This window comes from Quercus suber, unplaced genomic scaffold (genome assembly GCF_002906115.3).
Source record: "Quercus suber isolate HL8 unplaced genomic scaffold, Cork oak 2.0 scaffold_85, whole genome shotgun sequence".
NCBI classification, from domain to species: domain Eukaryota; kingdom Viridiplantae; phylum Streptophyta; class Magnoliopsida; order Fagales; family Fagaceae; genus Quercus; species Quercus suber.
This window is the reverse complement of record NW_027069550.1, coordinates 521625-535147: the sequence shown is the minus strand read 5'-3', so window position 1 is coordinate 535147 and position 13523 is coordinate 521625.

Below are 13523 nucleotides of genomic sequence, written 5' to 3'. Positions count from 1 at the left end.
AACCCAAAAGAATTAAGTTTTGACACTTAGCCCATGCGAATGGGGTGGAGTTATGTTATTGCTTCTCAAGTGACAGTGGGATGATCTTGCTATTGTTATCCTCACTCTAGGTTAAGGGTTTTACAATGGAGTCACTGCTTTTTTGATTGGAAAAATAAGAAAACAAAATTGAAAGGTGCGTCATTCTTATTAATGAATTGAAAATGTACATCTCTTTGATAATAACTAAAAATTACATTGCTTTGGTTCTAAATACATTCTACAACAAAAGTATAATACTTTTATTCTTAGTTACAATCTTAAAAAAAAAAAAAAAAAAAAAAAAAAAAAAATTGTTTCATGCTCTAACGTACTAGATAGGGGTGTGCACGGGTCGAATTGGTGGAGAAANTAGTTACAATCTTTAAAAAAAAAAAAAATTAAAAGGATAAGTCCAATCTACTAATCATTCATCTAAGTTCAGAGATTAGATTACATGATTGGAAAGGTGTTAGACACCCAACCTGCCTAGTGAAACTAGTCTTCTAGACTTTGGTAGCCAATATCATATCATATCATTCAAGCAGTTTATATTATCTAAGAGCAAGTAATTGAAGAGTGAAACAAACATTGATAAGCATGATGAAACCCTATTCTAGGCATGAAAATAATTAAAATTGAAAGACATGGTGAATATATGTGTGATGTGTGATAAATCCTAATTTAGAACATGTGAACATGTTATTGAATTGAAAACTCTAATCATGCAAAGACTAAGAACAACCTAGATCTAGCATACTAGCAATCAAGAACATGTGAAGAACTAGAAATAAAAGTATGCTTAAATCTAACTAACTAGGGCATAATTAAAAGAAAGGTTTAGAAACCTTACCTGTATGCACAACACTACAAGCTTAAACAACACTCTTCTGAGAATTCTAAAGTTTTCGAGGGACTCCATGTGTGTTTGAATTTGATGGGGGGGTGGGGTGGAATTTATACTAGATGTATGGGAACTAGGGTCGTGTCTCTAGGCAAGGTGGTACTTAGGAAAATTAGGGTTTTTTTTTTTTTTAAGGAAGAAAACATAGGATCAAAGTCAAATTGAGTGGGAAGCAAGCCGGGCCAAAAAAGAAAGGAGATTTGGGGATTCTGGTGCAAGTGTTGATCGTCACTTGGTCTAGATCCTCCTCAGACATTTTCCCTTTTGGTTCGATTGAAACTGTTCCAGCTATTATTTGATTCCCTTCAAATTTTAACTTCCTTTTTTTTAATTTTCTTTGTCCTAAAGGTTAGCAAATTAATTCCAAAAGTTATATTAATTAAATACTTGTCTAACTAATCAATTTTTACCTATTACATTGGGAATTAATAAATGTTTTGACTCAAATTAAATTTGATGCATGCAATCTTACCGTAAACCATATCTTCAGCCAATAGTGTTAAGATCATATTTTTATGTAATTGGCATATCTTTTGACAAAATGCACTTTACTTGTATTTTGGTACTTTTAAGTGACTCAAGAAGGCCAATATTTCTATCCAATCTGCCACTAGCGGGTTGGCAGAATTCCAATCTGCTACTGACTCACCAAAGTCTAAATCCATTGGATTAGTTACAAATTTTGGCGATTTCAACTCGATGAGTTAGACGAATTCAGCAGGTTGGCATTAATAATGTCCTTTAAAAAAATATTATCATAAACTACAATTTGTTATTGAATAATCCCAAAATATAACTAATGCACACAAAAACTTATAGGTAGATTTCATTGAATAATCTCAATTCCAACACAAACATAGGGTCAATGAAAAAGAGACATATCATCTCTAATAGACCTTGTCTCCGCACACACACACATGCACAAAAGGTGTGTTGCTGCCTTACATCCAAGGGAAATTAAATCAACAAACCCAAAGTCTTAACATTCTCAAAGTCACATCAATGATTCTAAATAATAACATAACAAGATAACAAATAAACTTCAAAATTGTATGCATGTTCTTAAAAACAATTATCACAAACTATAATTAGTTATTGAATATAGAGTGTATATATATATATATATATATTTGATAAACTGTAGAGTATATATAACCAACCTTAGTGCCTAAACTAACCGTATTACAAATTATAAGAACCACTAAGAGTATTACATGTGCACAATAGTATAACTTACTCTATTATTAAAAACTAAATGACCTCCAGCTTTTCAAAAAGGTTAAGGAAGAAAAATACAAAACAACAAGAAAGAGAGAGGGGGAGGAAGCAATTGAAGTTGAAGGCTAAATATGGAGTGTAGTATATGGCTGAAGTGAGTTTAGGGTTTCAATGTTGACTTTTTATATTTTGAATAAGGAATTGATTACTCATCAGCTGTAAAAATTGATTAGGTGAATTGATTAACTTTAAATACAAAATATACGGTTGAACAATTTGAACTAATATATGTGTGTGTATATATATATATATTATTTATGTATAATTAAGCGGGTTGGTTGGGTTGGGTTGTAGTAGGTTGTCAATTTTTCAATTCGTTACCCAACCCAATTCATTATTTTGGGGGTCTAACCTGCCTAACCCAAACCGCCTAACTTGATGACCCGCACGAGGCAAGTGGGTCGGCTGCGGGTTGGGTAGGTTGGCTGGTCAACAGATATTTTGCACACCCTTATGTACTAGATGATATAAAAGAATTATTTTATAGTTGTCATCATACACAGAGACTTATGCAGAGACTTATACTGAGAATTTATACACTTATTGTGAAGGTACTACATTCTTATACACCTTAGGGTTTTATGACCAAGTTACTTCCTCTTCTTCAAGTGTATTGAAGAAATTTGCATTCAAGAACAAGTTTCAAGTTGTTGGGAATTAGTTACGTACTAGAATCTATTGTAGAAGAAGTTTCTACAAAATCAAGTCCAATTGAGGATTGACGTAAGGATTCTACTATAGGTAGGTGCTTTAGGATAGGCCAAGAGGGTAAGATTCCTTTTACGTGTAATCACTTGATTTTGATTAGTGGATTCTTGGAAGTGATAACCTGAAAATCACCCAATGGGATTTTTTACTTGTAAAGGTTTTCCCTATTAGTCAACAAATTACTGTGTCAAATTTAATTTCTACTGTACTCTAGATTATTTGGTGATTTGTTTATGCCTCCATGATTTTTTATGTAATTTGGCCTAATTAATCACCACAGAATTGCAACCCACCACCACCACAAATGAAACCCGCCACCACTACGAACAAAACCCATAAATCTCAAAAGATTCAACAATAGCTATAGATTGGAAACAACTATAGACCTAATGTGTGTGTGTGTGTGTGTGTGTGTGTGTGTGAGAGAGAGAGAGAGAGAGAGTGTGTGTGTGTGTGTGTGTGTGTGTGTGTAATCAAAGAGTGAAAAAGAAAAGAGAGAATAAAATGTGTTAGGTTCTAAGGAATTAGGAACTAATGTATTAGAAATTCTTTTTTAATGTTGGAAACCATGATCAAAATTTTATTATGTTTAGACTTTCTCAAAGATGTGTTTTTATGTAAGTTGAATGAGTTATAGATTTATGTGTTAATTATGATGTCGTGGCTCGATCGATTAAAGTCGTGCAAATTGTTTTTCCTACAAATATCTAACTTAGCCCAAGCCTTTGACGTGTAGGGTTTTATGTTTTGCCCTAGTATAAAAGGGAAACCCTAACCAATTTTTAGGATGCTCTTATATGTATGTGTGAATCTTTTGTGAGATCTAGAGTGTTTGCCTTCACACATAATAGGTTATCAAGAATCAAGACTATGTAAGAACTTGGTGATCAATTCAGTTGCAGATTAAGAGTTAAAGATACACAAGCAGGAGTGCTTGTACTTGCTAGGAATCCAAGAAGAAGTAGTTGTGGACTCGGAGTTGTCACATGGTTGTGGTAGTAAGTTCCTACTCAGGTAGCAATATGATGTTAGTGGTCTAAGTTGCTATTTGTAAACTTCAATTCTTTCATAGTGGATTCAGTTTACCTTAGATAGCTAATTAATCCTCCCCAGGTTTTTTATCGGTTTGATTTTCCTGTCATCTATCTTTGTGTTTTTATTTTTTGCACTTTACATTGATATTATATTTGTTTAACCTAGATCTAATAATTTGATAAGTAATCACTTGGTATTTAACTAGGTCAATNGAATGCTATCTTTAATGCTGTTTCTATGGAGAAATTTAAGAAAATCTCTAATGTTAAGGTTTCTCATACTGCTTGGAATATCCTTCAAACTGTGCATGAAGGCACAAAGACAGTTAAAATCAATAAGTTACAACAATTAAAAACTAGATTTGAAAGCATTAAGATGTTTGATGATGAATCTTTTGATAAATTTTATGCTAAGCTTAATGATATTGTTAATTCTGCTTATAATCTGGGTGAAATCTATGATCAACCTAAAATTTTTAGGAAGATTCTTAGATCTTTGACTGAAAATTTTAGACCCAAAGTGACTGCCATCACTGAAAGTAAGGATGTAGACTCCATTCTTGTTGATGAACTTGTAGGATCTCTTCAGTCCTATGAGTTGGACCTACGTAAGACTAGCAAATCGAAATCAATGGCTATTAAGTCTGTTGATGATATCGATGTAAGTGGATTTGATGATGAGCTCTCTGTTGATGAAGTCTACAATAAACTTTGTAAAGTTGTTGCAAAGGATGCTATAAGTGTTAATTTAGGCTTAAAGAAAATTGCATCTCTTGAACTTGAAAAGAAAAATTTGCATGTGAAACTGTTTGATGTTAGTGAATTGTTAAATAATGTGAAGACTGAGAACATACTTTTCCTTGATGAAGTTAAGAATTTGAAACTTTAACTATCTGTTGCTAGAGAACAAACTAATAGTTCTGCAAACTCCAAGCTTGATCACATGTTGAGGGTTCAAAAGTCTCCTTCTGACAAAACTGGCTTAGGTTTTGTAGAAAGCATCTTTGTGCCTGAACCCCATTCCACAAATTTTGTTCCTTCTTCTGAGGCCCCTATGAATGAGGTTGTCAAACCCCTTGTAAGTGAGACTGCTAAATCTGTAGAAGTTTCACTTCCTAGGAAGATTAGGGATTGATCTTCAAGAGTCTAAACCTAAGGCTTCTAATCCTCCTAAGGGCAAGTTGCAAGATAAGCCTGCATGAGTTTGTCATTTTTGTGGAAAGTCTAGGCACATTCATCCAAACTGTTTCAAGTTGCAAGTTGCTAAGAGAGCAAATAAGCCAAAAGTACCTGTGCCTCAAGCACAAGATCCTATGGTACTTATTGGTGAATTGGTAAAGTTTCTAAACCTTTATTCCAATCCTAGAGTTGGTCATCATTCTAATGTGAATAAGAACTCCAATGCTCGAGTTGCATCTAAAAAGTTTTAGATGCAAAAGGCTCGATCTAATTTAGTCTTTCTGACATGGTCTTTGTGCTTCTTTGCTTTATTCTTTGTGACCACTCTCTTTTGTTGCTTCTGTTTTCTTTGTTTTTCTAAGATTTGTATTGCATAACATTCATGCATTTCATTCTGAGATTTTTTTTTTTAATAAAAAAAAAAAAAAGGAAAAAGGAATCAAAATGTGTTTTGCATTATTTTTCTTGGATTTGAAATCAAGGTTGGTCAATTTATTTTTACATAACATGTTTTTGTACTTTGTTTAGCTTGGATGAGCTTATTTATTGTACTTTACTAGTTGAAGCCTTGTAATGCATGTTGTGTGGGAAAGATGTTTATAGTTTTTTATCACAGTGTCTTGATCTTGAAGTCACATGCCTTTGATTGTCAGACTTAAACTTATTGAGATAGGCATAAATAACCATCTTACCACTGTTTACTAGTCAATCATGAACACCTTAGTGCATATCATAAGATTTTGTGCTAAAAAAAGTGTAGCACATGCACAAATAGAATATAAGGTGTAAGCCTTGGTTTAAATGATAAAATTGGTGTGTAAATTATTGGTCTATAATAACTTTAAATCAAATAAAATTGGTGTGTACATTATGAGGCAAATCAAGAAACTTACATGATTGCAAGCTTTTATTTTAGGAGATGTGAGAGTTATATGATGTAATTCTTTAGGTGATAGTCTCTTTCAATTTTACGTGATGAATTTTGTAGAAATTGTGCTTGATTTCTATTCACATATCACCTCACATGTATCTCAAGTTTTTGCTAGTTGTGCACACTACACAAGTTACTCTTTGCTAAACTTTGTACATGTTACTATGTGTGATTTTGGTTTGGCCAACCAAGTTTGAAAATTCCTTGAGTTTTATGCAGAACATGCATGCCGGTTGCATATTGTAAGGAAAATTGATTGAAAATCTTAATTTTGGGAAAACTGGGTTCAAAACAAGTGTTTTTGAAAAGTATTTCATATCATACTCATGCATTTTATTCATAATATTCAATGCTTTGGGGAGTGTCTGCATAAAATTGATTTGATTTTCAAAAAATTGTTTTTTCCAGAATTTCGATCGATCAAACTTATTTCTCGACCGAACGAAATTGCGATTAAAATTTTGGTTAGCCTCTATTTGTTTCGATCGGTGCTCGATTGATGTTGGATCAATCGAAGCATTTTCAATCAATCGAACTTAATTTTTGATCAATCAAAAGTCGTATAGAGAGTTTTTTTTTAAAAACCTTTGTTTTTTCACGTGTTCAAACACTTTTCAAACTTTTCAAAACTTTTTCTCTCTCTATTCAATTGGTCAAGGCATCCAACCAATTTTTTGTCGTTTTCCTTCGATCTTTTTGCAAGGTTTTTCTCTCCCAAGGCTAGTAAGACCATATTACCCTTCCTTTTTCATTTATTTTCAAGTTTCATGCATTTTTGTCATGCATTTTGGGAAAATTTCGAACCTATGCAAATTTGGGATTTTTGTCGATTCAAGCCTTTTCTTTCAAAATTGATTAATGGGGTTTTGTTGTGGGATGCTATAATCATGATCCTTGTGGTTTAATTTGATCAATTTGTTGAATTGGGAAAATTTGGAATTTCTAGGGCTTGAAACTACCCGAATTGGGGATTTTGTTCAATTAGGTTTAATTTGATGAAATTGGCTTGTTGGATTGATTCCTATGATCATTATATTGTGTTATATATCTTGATTAATGGTCAATTGGTCAATTTCTTGAAAATCGTACAAGTGATTTTTCAAATTTTGAGGTTTTTGATATATACGCTATGCTCAAGCCAATTTTGTGAATTTAAAGTTAAATTGAACTTATTCTCACTACATTAGAGCATGCATCATTTGCTTATATTGTTCATGCATCATACAGAATTGTTATTTCTATATTTTTTGTGCTAACTTGTAGTCTGCCGTTTTTTTTTTCTTTGTTTCTTTTTGGTTCTTTTCTGTGTAGCTTGTCTTTTCCTTAGCACTATGTCTAGGAAGACTAGAGTCAATAGGAAAGCCTCCTTCTCTTCTATTCCTTCTTTTAAGAGTGAAAGGTTTCAGAATGAGAAAAACCTAGAGACGTATGAGAAGCTTAACCTTAAGAGGAATATTTGGGCTGAGAGAAAGGTTCTATTAGATGAGCTCGATCTTGAGATTAAGCGTAACTTTAAGCGTAGGGGCTGGTTGCCATTGCTGGATATTTCTCATCCACCTCCAGCTACCTTGATTAGAGAGTTCTACTCGAACCTCTCTATCCACGTCTATGATTCCAACACTCTAGTTAAGAGTTGGATACGAGGTGAAGAGTACACCATTACTCCTTCAGTAGTGGCTGATGCTCTTGGAGTACCTATGGTCTAGCATTCTGTCTACCCTTATGATGAGTCTCCTCCCCTAAACAACATCATGTCTTACATCATTGGGTCTTCTATCTAGTGGGGTACTGATCCTCAGATCATTACTGTTGAGCTCACTGAGATTCACTATCTTTTCTTTAGGATTGCTTGTCATTCCTTGTGGCCTATCTCTCACTTGCACACCATTCCTTTGGAACGTTGTGCATTTTTGTATGCCCTTGTTACTGATGCTCCTATGAACTTTCCTCATCTTTTCATTCGTTCTTTGACTGAGGTTCATAGAAGTAGTTCTACTGCTCATGCTTTTTTCTTCCCTGTTTTTATTCATCGATTTTGTTACATCTAGGTTTAGATGAGTTTCTGATGTCTAAGCATGTTTATATTATTGCTTCTATAGGTGCCACATTTCTTAGGCAGAGGGTTGCTTAGATGAGAGCAAGCTCTAAACGTCTTGGGGTTGAGACAACTGGTGTAGCACCTCCTCCTCCCTCTTCTACAGGTGATACTACAGTTGAGGAGTCTGTTGATCCTGCTGCTGCTATTGCTATTTCTCCACCTTCTATTTCGGATGATTCAGACATTCGACGTATGTTGGAGACTGTCATGACCGTTCAGGCGGCTCATGGTCAGCTTTTGGTGGACATACTTGATAAGCTTCATGCCTTACGAGCAGATTTGGAGCATCTTAGACAGTCGCCTCCGCCACCTCCTTTTGATGATGATTTGTGAGTGCCCTTTGGCAATTCATCACAAAAAGGGGGGAGTATATTTGTAGAGGAGATTTTGTTGTTAGGGAGAGATTTTTGATGTTTTGGAGCTGTGGAGCTTTTATATTGTACCTAGGTGCTTTATTTTGTATTTATCATTTTTTGGCTCATGTTGTATTTTGTTTGGGTTGTCCATGATAGGGGGAGATACATTGATTGTATATGTTTCTTGTTTCACATTGCTTATTGATTTACATTTATGAGGTTATTCATGATATATGTCTTTATTTTGTATTTTGTGAAATCAAGAAGTTATTTTGTTCTACTTGTATTTTTCACGCATACGTTTATGCATTTGTTAAGTGTTTCAAGAAATATACAGGTTGATTCAATTGTGCTGCTGTCTACACTTGCAACTGATAAATGGTAGTTAGGTTGAATTTGTTGTGCTGGACAATATTTTTGTAATCTGTTGTTTTTATGTAACTTTGAGCATTTTGTTTAGTTTATGTTTTGTCACGGATTGCCAAAGGGGGATTTTGTTAGGTTCTAAGGAATTAGGAACTAATGTATTAGAACTTCTTTTTGTAATGTTGGTAAACCATGATCAAAATTTTTTAGTTATGTTTAGACTTGCTCAAAGCATGTGTTTTTATGTAAAGTTGGAATTGAGTTATTATAAGATTTATTGTGTAAATATGTCTGGCTCGATCGATCGAAAGTCGTGCAGATTGTTTTTTTTTTGCAAAATTTCCAACTCAGCTCAAGCCCATTTGACGTGTAGGCTTTTATGTTTTGCCCTAGGTATAAAAGGGCAAACCTTAGCCAAGTTTTGAGGATGTTCTTTATGTTGTATGTGTGAATCTTTTGTGAGATCTAGAGGTGTTTGCTTTCACACATATTTAGGTTTATCAAGAATCAAGACTATGTTAAGACCTTGGTGATCAATTCAGTTGCAGATTTAAGAGCTTAAAGATACACAAGCAGGAGTGCTTGTACTTGCTAGGAATCTAAGAAGAAGTAGTCCGTGGACTCGGAGTTGTCATGTGGTCATGGTAGTAAGCTTCCTACTCGAGGTAGCAATATGATGTTAGTGGTCTAAGTCGCTATTGTGTAAACTTCAATTCTTTCATAGTGGATTCAGTTTACCTTAATGATAGCTAGGTTAAATCCTCCTTAGATTTTTTATCGGTTTGATTTTCTTGGGTCATCATATCTTTGTGTTTTTTATTTTCTGCACTTCACATTGATATGTTATATTTGTGTTAACCTAGATCTAATAATTTGATTAAGTAATCACTTGGCTAATTAACTAGGTTAATCTGATTGTGTTTTAAGGGGTCTAAAAACGTACAAAATGCAATAAAATAAAAAGTAAGAACTACTGCAGTGAACTTTGTAAGAGTTCCATGTAGCAAGATTGCAATTTTTATTTTAGATATAGAGTGCTAGATGTAGAGGCTTTTTGGTGATTAGGAGTTCTGAAATAGCATTTTAGGGGTTTTATACCCCTAGATGCTAATGCTATTAGGGCACTAGCCAAATACCATTTTAACACACCAAAACCTACTTTATCTATTTTAGCATAGCATTTAACAATATAGTCTATATCACATCTTCTATTTTAACATTCAACACATTAAAATAATATAAAATAACCCAATAAAAATAATCATTCATTTATTTTGCTCTATCTTTCTCTCTTTACGTCTGAAGCCTTCTCTCTCTCTCTCTCTCTCTCTCTCTCTCTCTCTCTCAGCCTCTCTCACTCTCTGATCTCAAGAAAAAAAAGCACCACCACCACCGCTGCAACCACCAGATTTGAAACCTAGCCTCTCTTTCTCTCTCTCTCTCTCTCTCACTCTCTAATGTCGGGAGAAAAAAGCACCACCACCACCGCAACTACCAGATTTGAAACCCACCACCATCAATTGCAAGAATTAAAAAAAAAATAATAATAAAAAACCAACCACATGATCAACCTAGGCCAAACAAAACCAACAATCAATCAAACCAACCACTGTGATCAACTCATACCAAAATCAACATAGACCAAACACCAAATCAACCAAAACCTAAAAATCAATAGAACCTTTAGATATACCATGACCACAACCCAATCAAAATAGAGTGAGCCATTGTTGTCAATCAACCTAAAACACCAAACTAGCCTAAAATGTGAATCAAATGAAAACCTAACACAAAGAAACAAACCCTCAAAACTTTAGGTACAAGATGAGAATAGAGAGGAGAGAAAGCAAAACGATAAATGAAGTAATAGAGCTTTAGTGAAGGAGATGAAGAACAATGACAATAGAGCTTCAGTAGAGCAATTGAGCTTAGGTGAGGGAATTTATGAGGAAATTGGCAAAGAGAGAGAAAGCAATACCCAAGCTTTCCATACAAAACCCAAGCTTTCATTAAGAGAGAGAGAAGATAAGAAGAGGAGAGAGATTGAGAGATCAAAGAGTGATGGGTACGAGAATAGACAAAGAAGAGAAGAATAGGAGAGAGATCGAGAGATCAAAGTGATGGGTGAGAGAAAAGAGAACAAATATTTTACAATTATGAGACAGAGAAAGTTAAATAAAAAAGACCAAATTTTTTTAGCATATGTTGCCATACCCTTTTACTAAATAGAAGGGTATTGTAGCTCATGCAAAATTGTTTTTGGCATTTGGCACATTTGATGGAGCATGGTTTTTGGTGTTTGGTGTGCTAAATGCTAAAAATTTAGCATTTAGCACATTTGATTCTAGTGCTTTTAGTGTTAACTTTGACCTAGGCAAGTTTTAGACAAATTTTTGTTTTTCTATTATAACTATTCACTTTTTTTTTTTTTTTTTTTTAGAAAGAGTTTTAACTTATAACGTCTGCTCCTGATTAGAGCTATTTGTGATCAGATGAAAACACCAATTGGTATTTGGTGTAGGCAGGAATCGAATTCCAGATCTTTTATTTGACAATAAGAGATTTGGGGTTTGATACTTGCCTACTTACCAATTGACCTAACTGGAACCTACAACTATTCACTCTTAATACACCCTACATCCAACTATTTATTTGTAGTGATCCAAATAGAGGGGGTCTTACATTCCATGGAATCCTACATCGCTTAGGGAAGCACATGAGAATGTGTTTATAAGGAATGATCTCCCTTTAATATGTAGATTCCTTTTTCGTCCCAACTATGTAGATATTGTCCGCTTTGAGACCCATATACCTCAAAAGGACTAGTCACAATTGAGGCTCCTTGTAGTTGTTAATAAAACCTAGATCTACCTAGTAAATACCTAATGTGGGACTCATTACACACCCACACACATCACACAATCAATCAAATTCACATCACACAATCAATCAAATTGGGGCATCATAATCTCCCCCACTTAAATCCTTAACGTCTTCATTAGGGCCTACTTTGTGAGGTATTGTCTCTGAGCCCACACAGGGTTACCGGGCCGGCTCTGATACCATATGTAACGATCCCGCCCCAACTGTGTAGATATTGTCCGCTTTGGGACCCATACCCTTTATAGTTTTGTTCTCCTCCAAAGCACACAACAGTGAGGGAAAGAGCCTCTACACATTAAAGGGAGGTCATTCCTTATAAACACATTCTCATGTGCTTCCCTAGGCGATGTGAGATTCCATGGAATGCAAGACCCTCCTTTTAGGTCACTACATTATTTCTTTTTCCATCTTATTAAAATGAAAAGTGCTATGCTCATAACATTTCCACAATGCTTTCAAAAACAAATCTTAGGTAGTAAGTTGTAATTTGAACTCACCATTAGAATTACTTTTGTGTTTACTAATAACAGCCAATAACAATTTGTCGCTTATGATTTGTTATGAAAGTATTGTAAAAATATTGTAGACATAACATTTCTCAATCATAATACAATTTCGTAAATTTTTTCTTTTATTTTCTCTCTTTTCCTTCACTAAAACCCCATACAAATCATTGCAAACAAAATAAGAGAGAGACAATCACTACAATATTCCACCACACATCCAATACTGATTAGTTTGAACTATGAACTAGACACTATAACTCAATGTAACTGAATATATTTTAATTGAGTAGTGCTAAAAGCACAACATTTTCACATCAAACTCTAGGTGATTAGTTATTATTGGTTTTCGTCTAAACATAACACTTACATCACTTTTTTACCTACTAGTAATGCTTTGGATTTTGCTCCATTCTAGCCAGAATGGTCGGAAAATCTCAATCCAGTTAGTTAATCAGTACCAATTAGCTCTTCGTTCTACCTCCTTAGTCCAAATTCTAGTTTGTTCCATCCATTTCAGTGTATTTTGGTCTGTACCCAACAAACTTAACTTTAATAACATCTCTTACCGTCTTAGACTCATCTCTCATCTCTCAGCTCACTTCTCTCTCTCTCTCTCTCTCTCTCTCTCTCTCTCTCTCTCTAAGATGGTGGCGTTGTGACACCATGAAAAGGAAAGGGAAAAAAAAAAAATGAAAGGATTAAGTACCATTTGGTCGATAATGTTTGTTCTATATGTTAAAATAATCTCTAACATTTCAAATATGCCAGTTTAATTCATAACATTTTGGTATTATGTCAAAATAATCAATGTTCTTAATTAAAAAAAGAAAATATATGGATTTAGTTTATTTTCAAACTTAAAATTAATTTTTTTTATTTCTTTGTTTTTCCAAGAATATAAGGGTTAAAAACCTAGAATTTAAAACTCATTTTCTTTCCTTTTCTCTACATTTTATCAACAACGCATTCAAAATGTTATAGACCACTTTGACACATTTGATTAAAGAGATTAACTGTCCATATATATATATATATAGAGAGAGAGAGAGAGAGAGAGAGAGAGTACAAAATTAAGTGAACAACTGAAGGAGGTAATAGTGAACACTAATGTACATTTTTTATTTATTTTTTCAAGGTGAGACATTTATCAATAGTTGATGGGCATAAATGGGTTTTAAAAAGGAGGGAAACTTAGCCATGTTGTAAAGCCGAAAAATGATCTAAAAAAAAAAAAAAAAGGTTAATGGAGAGTGGTGAGCATC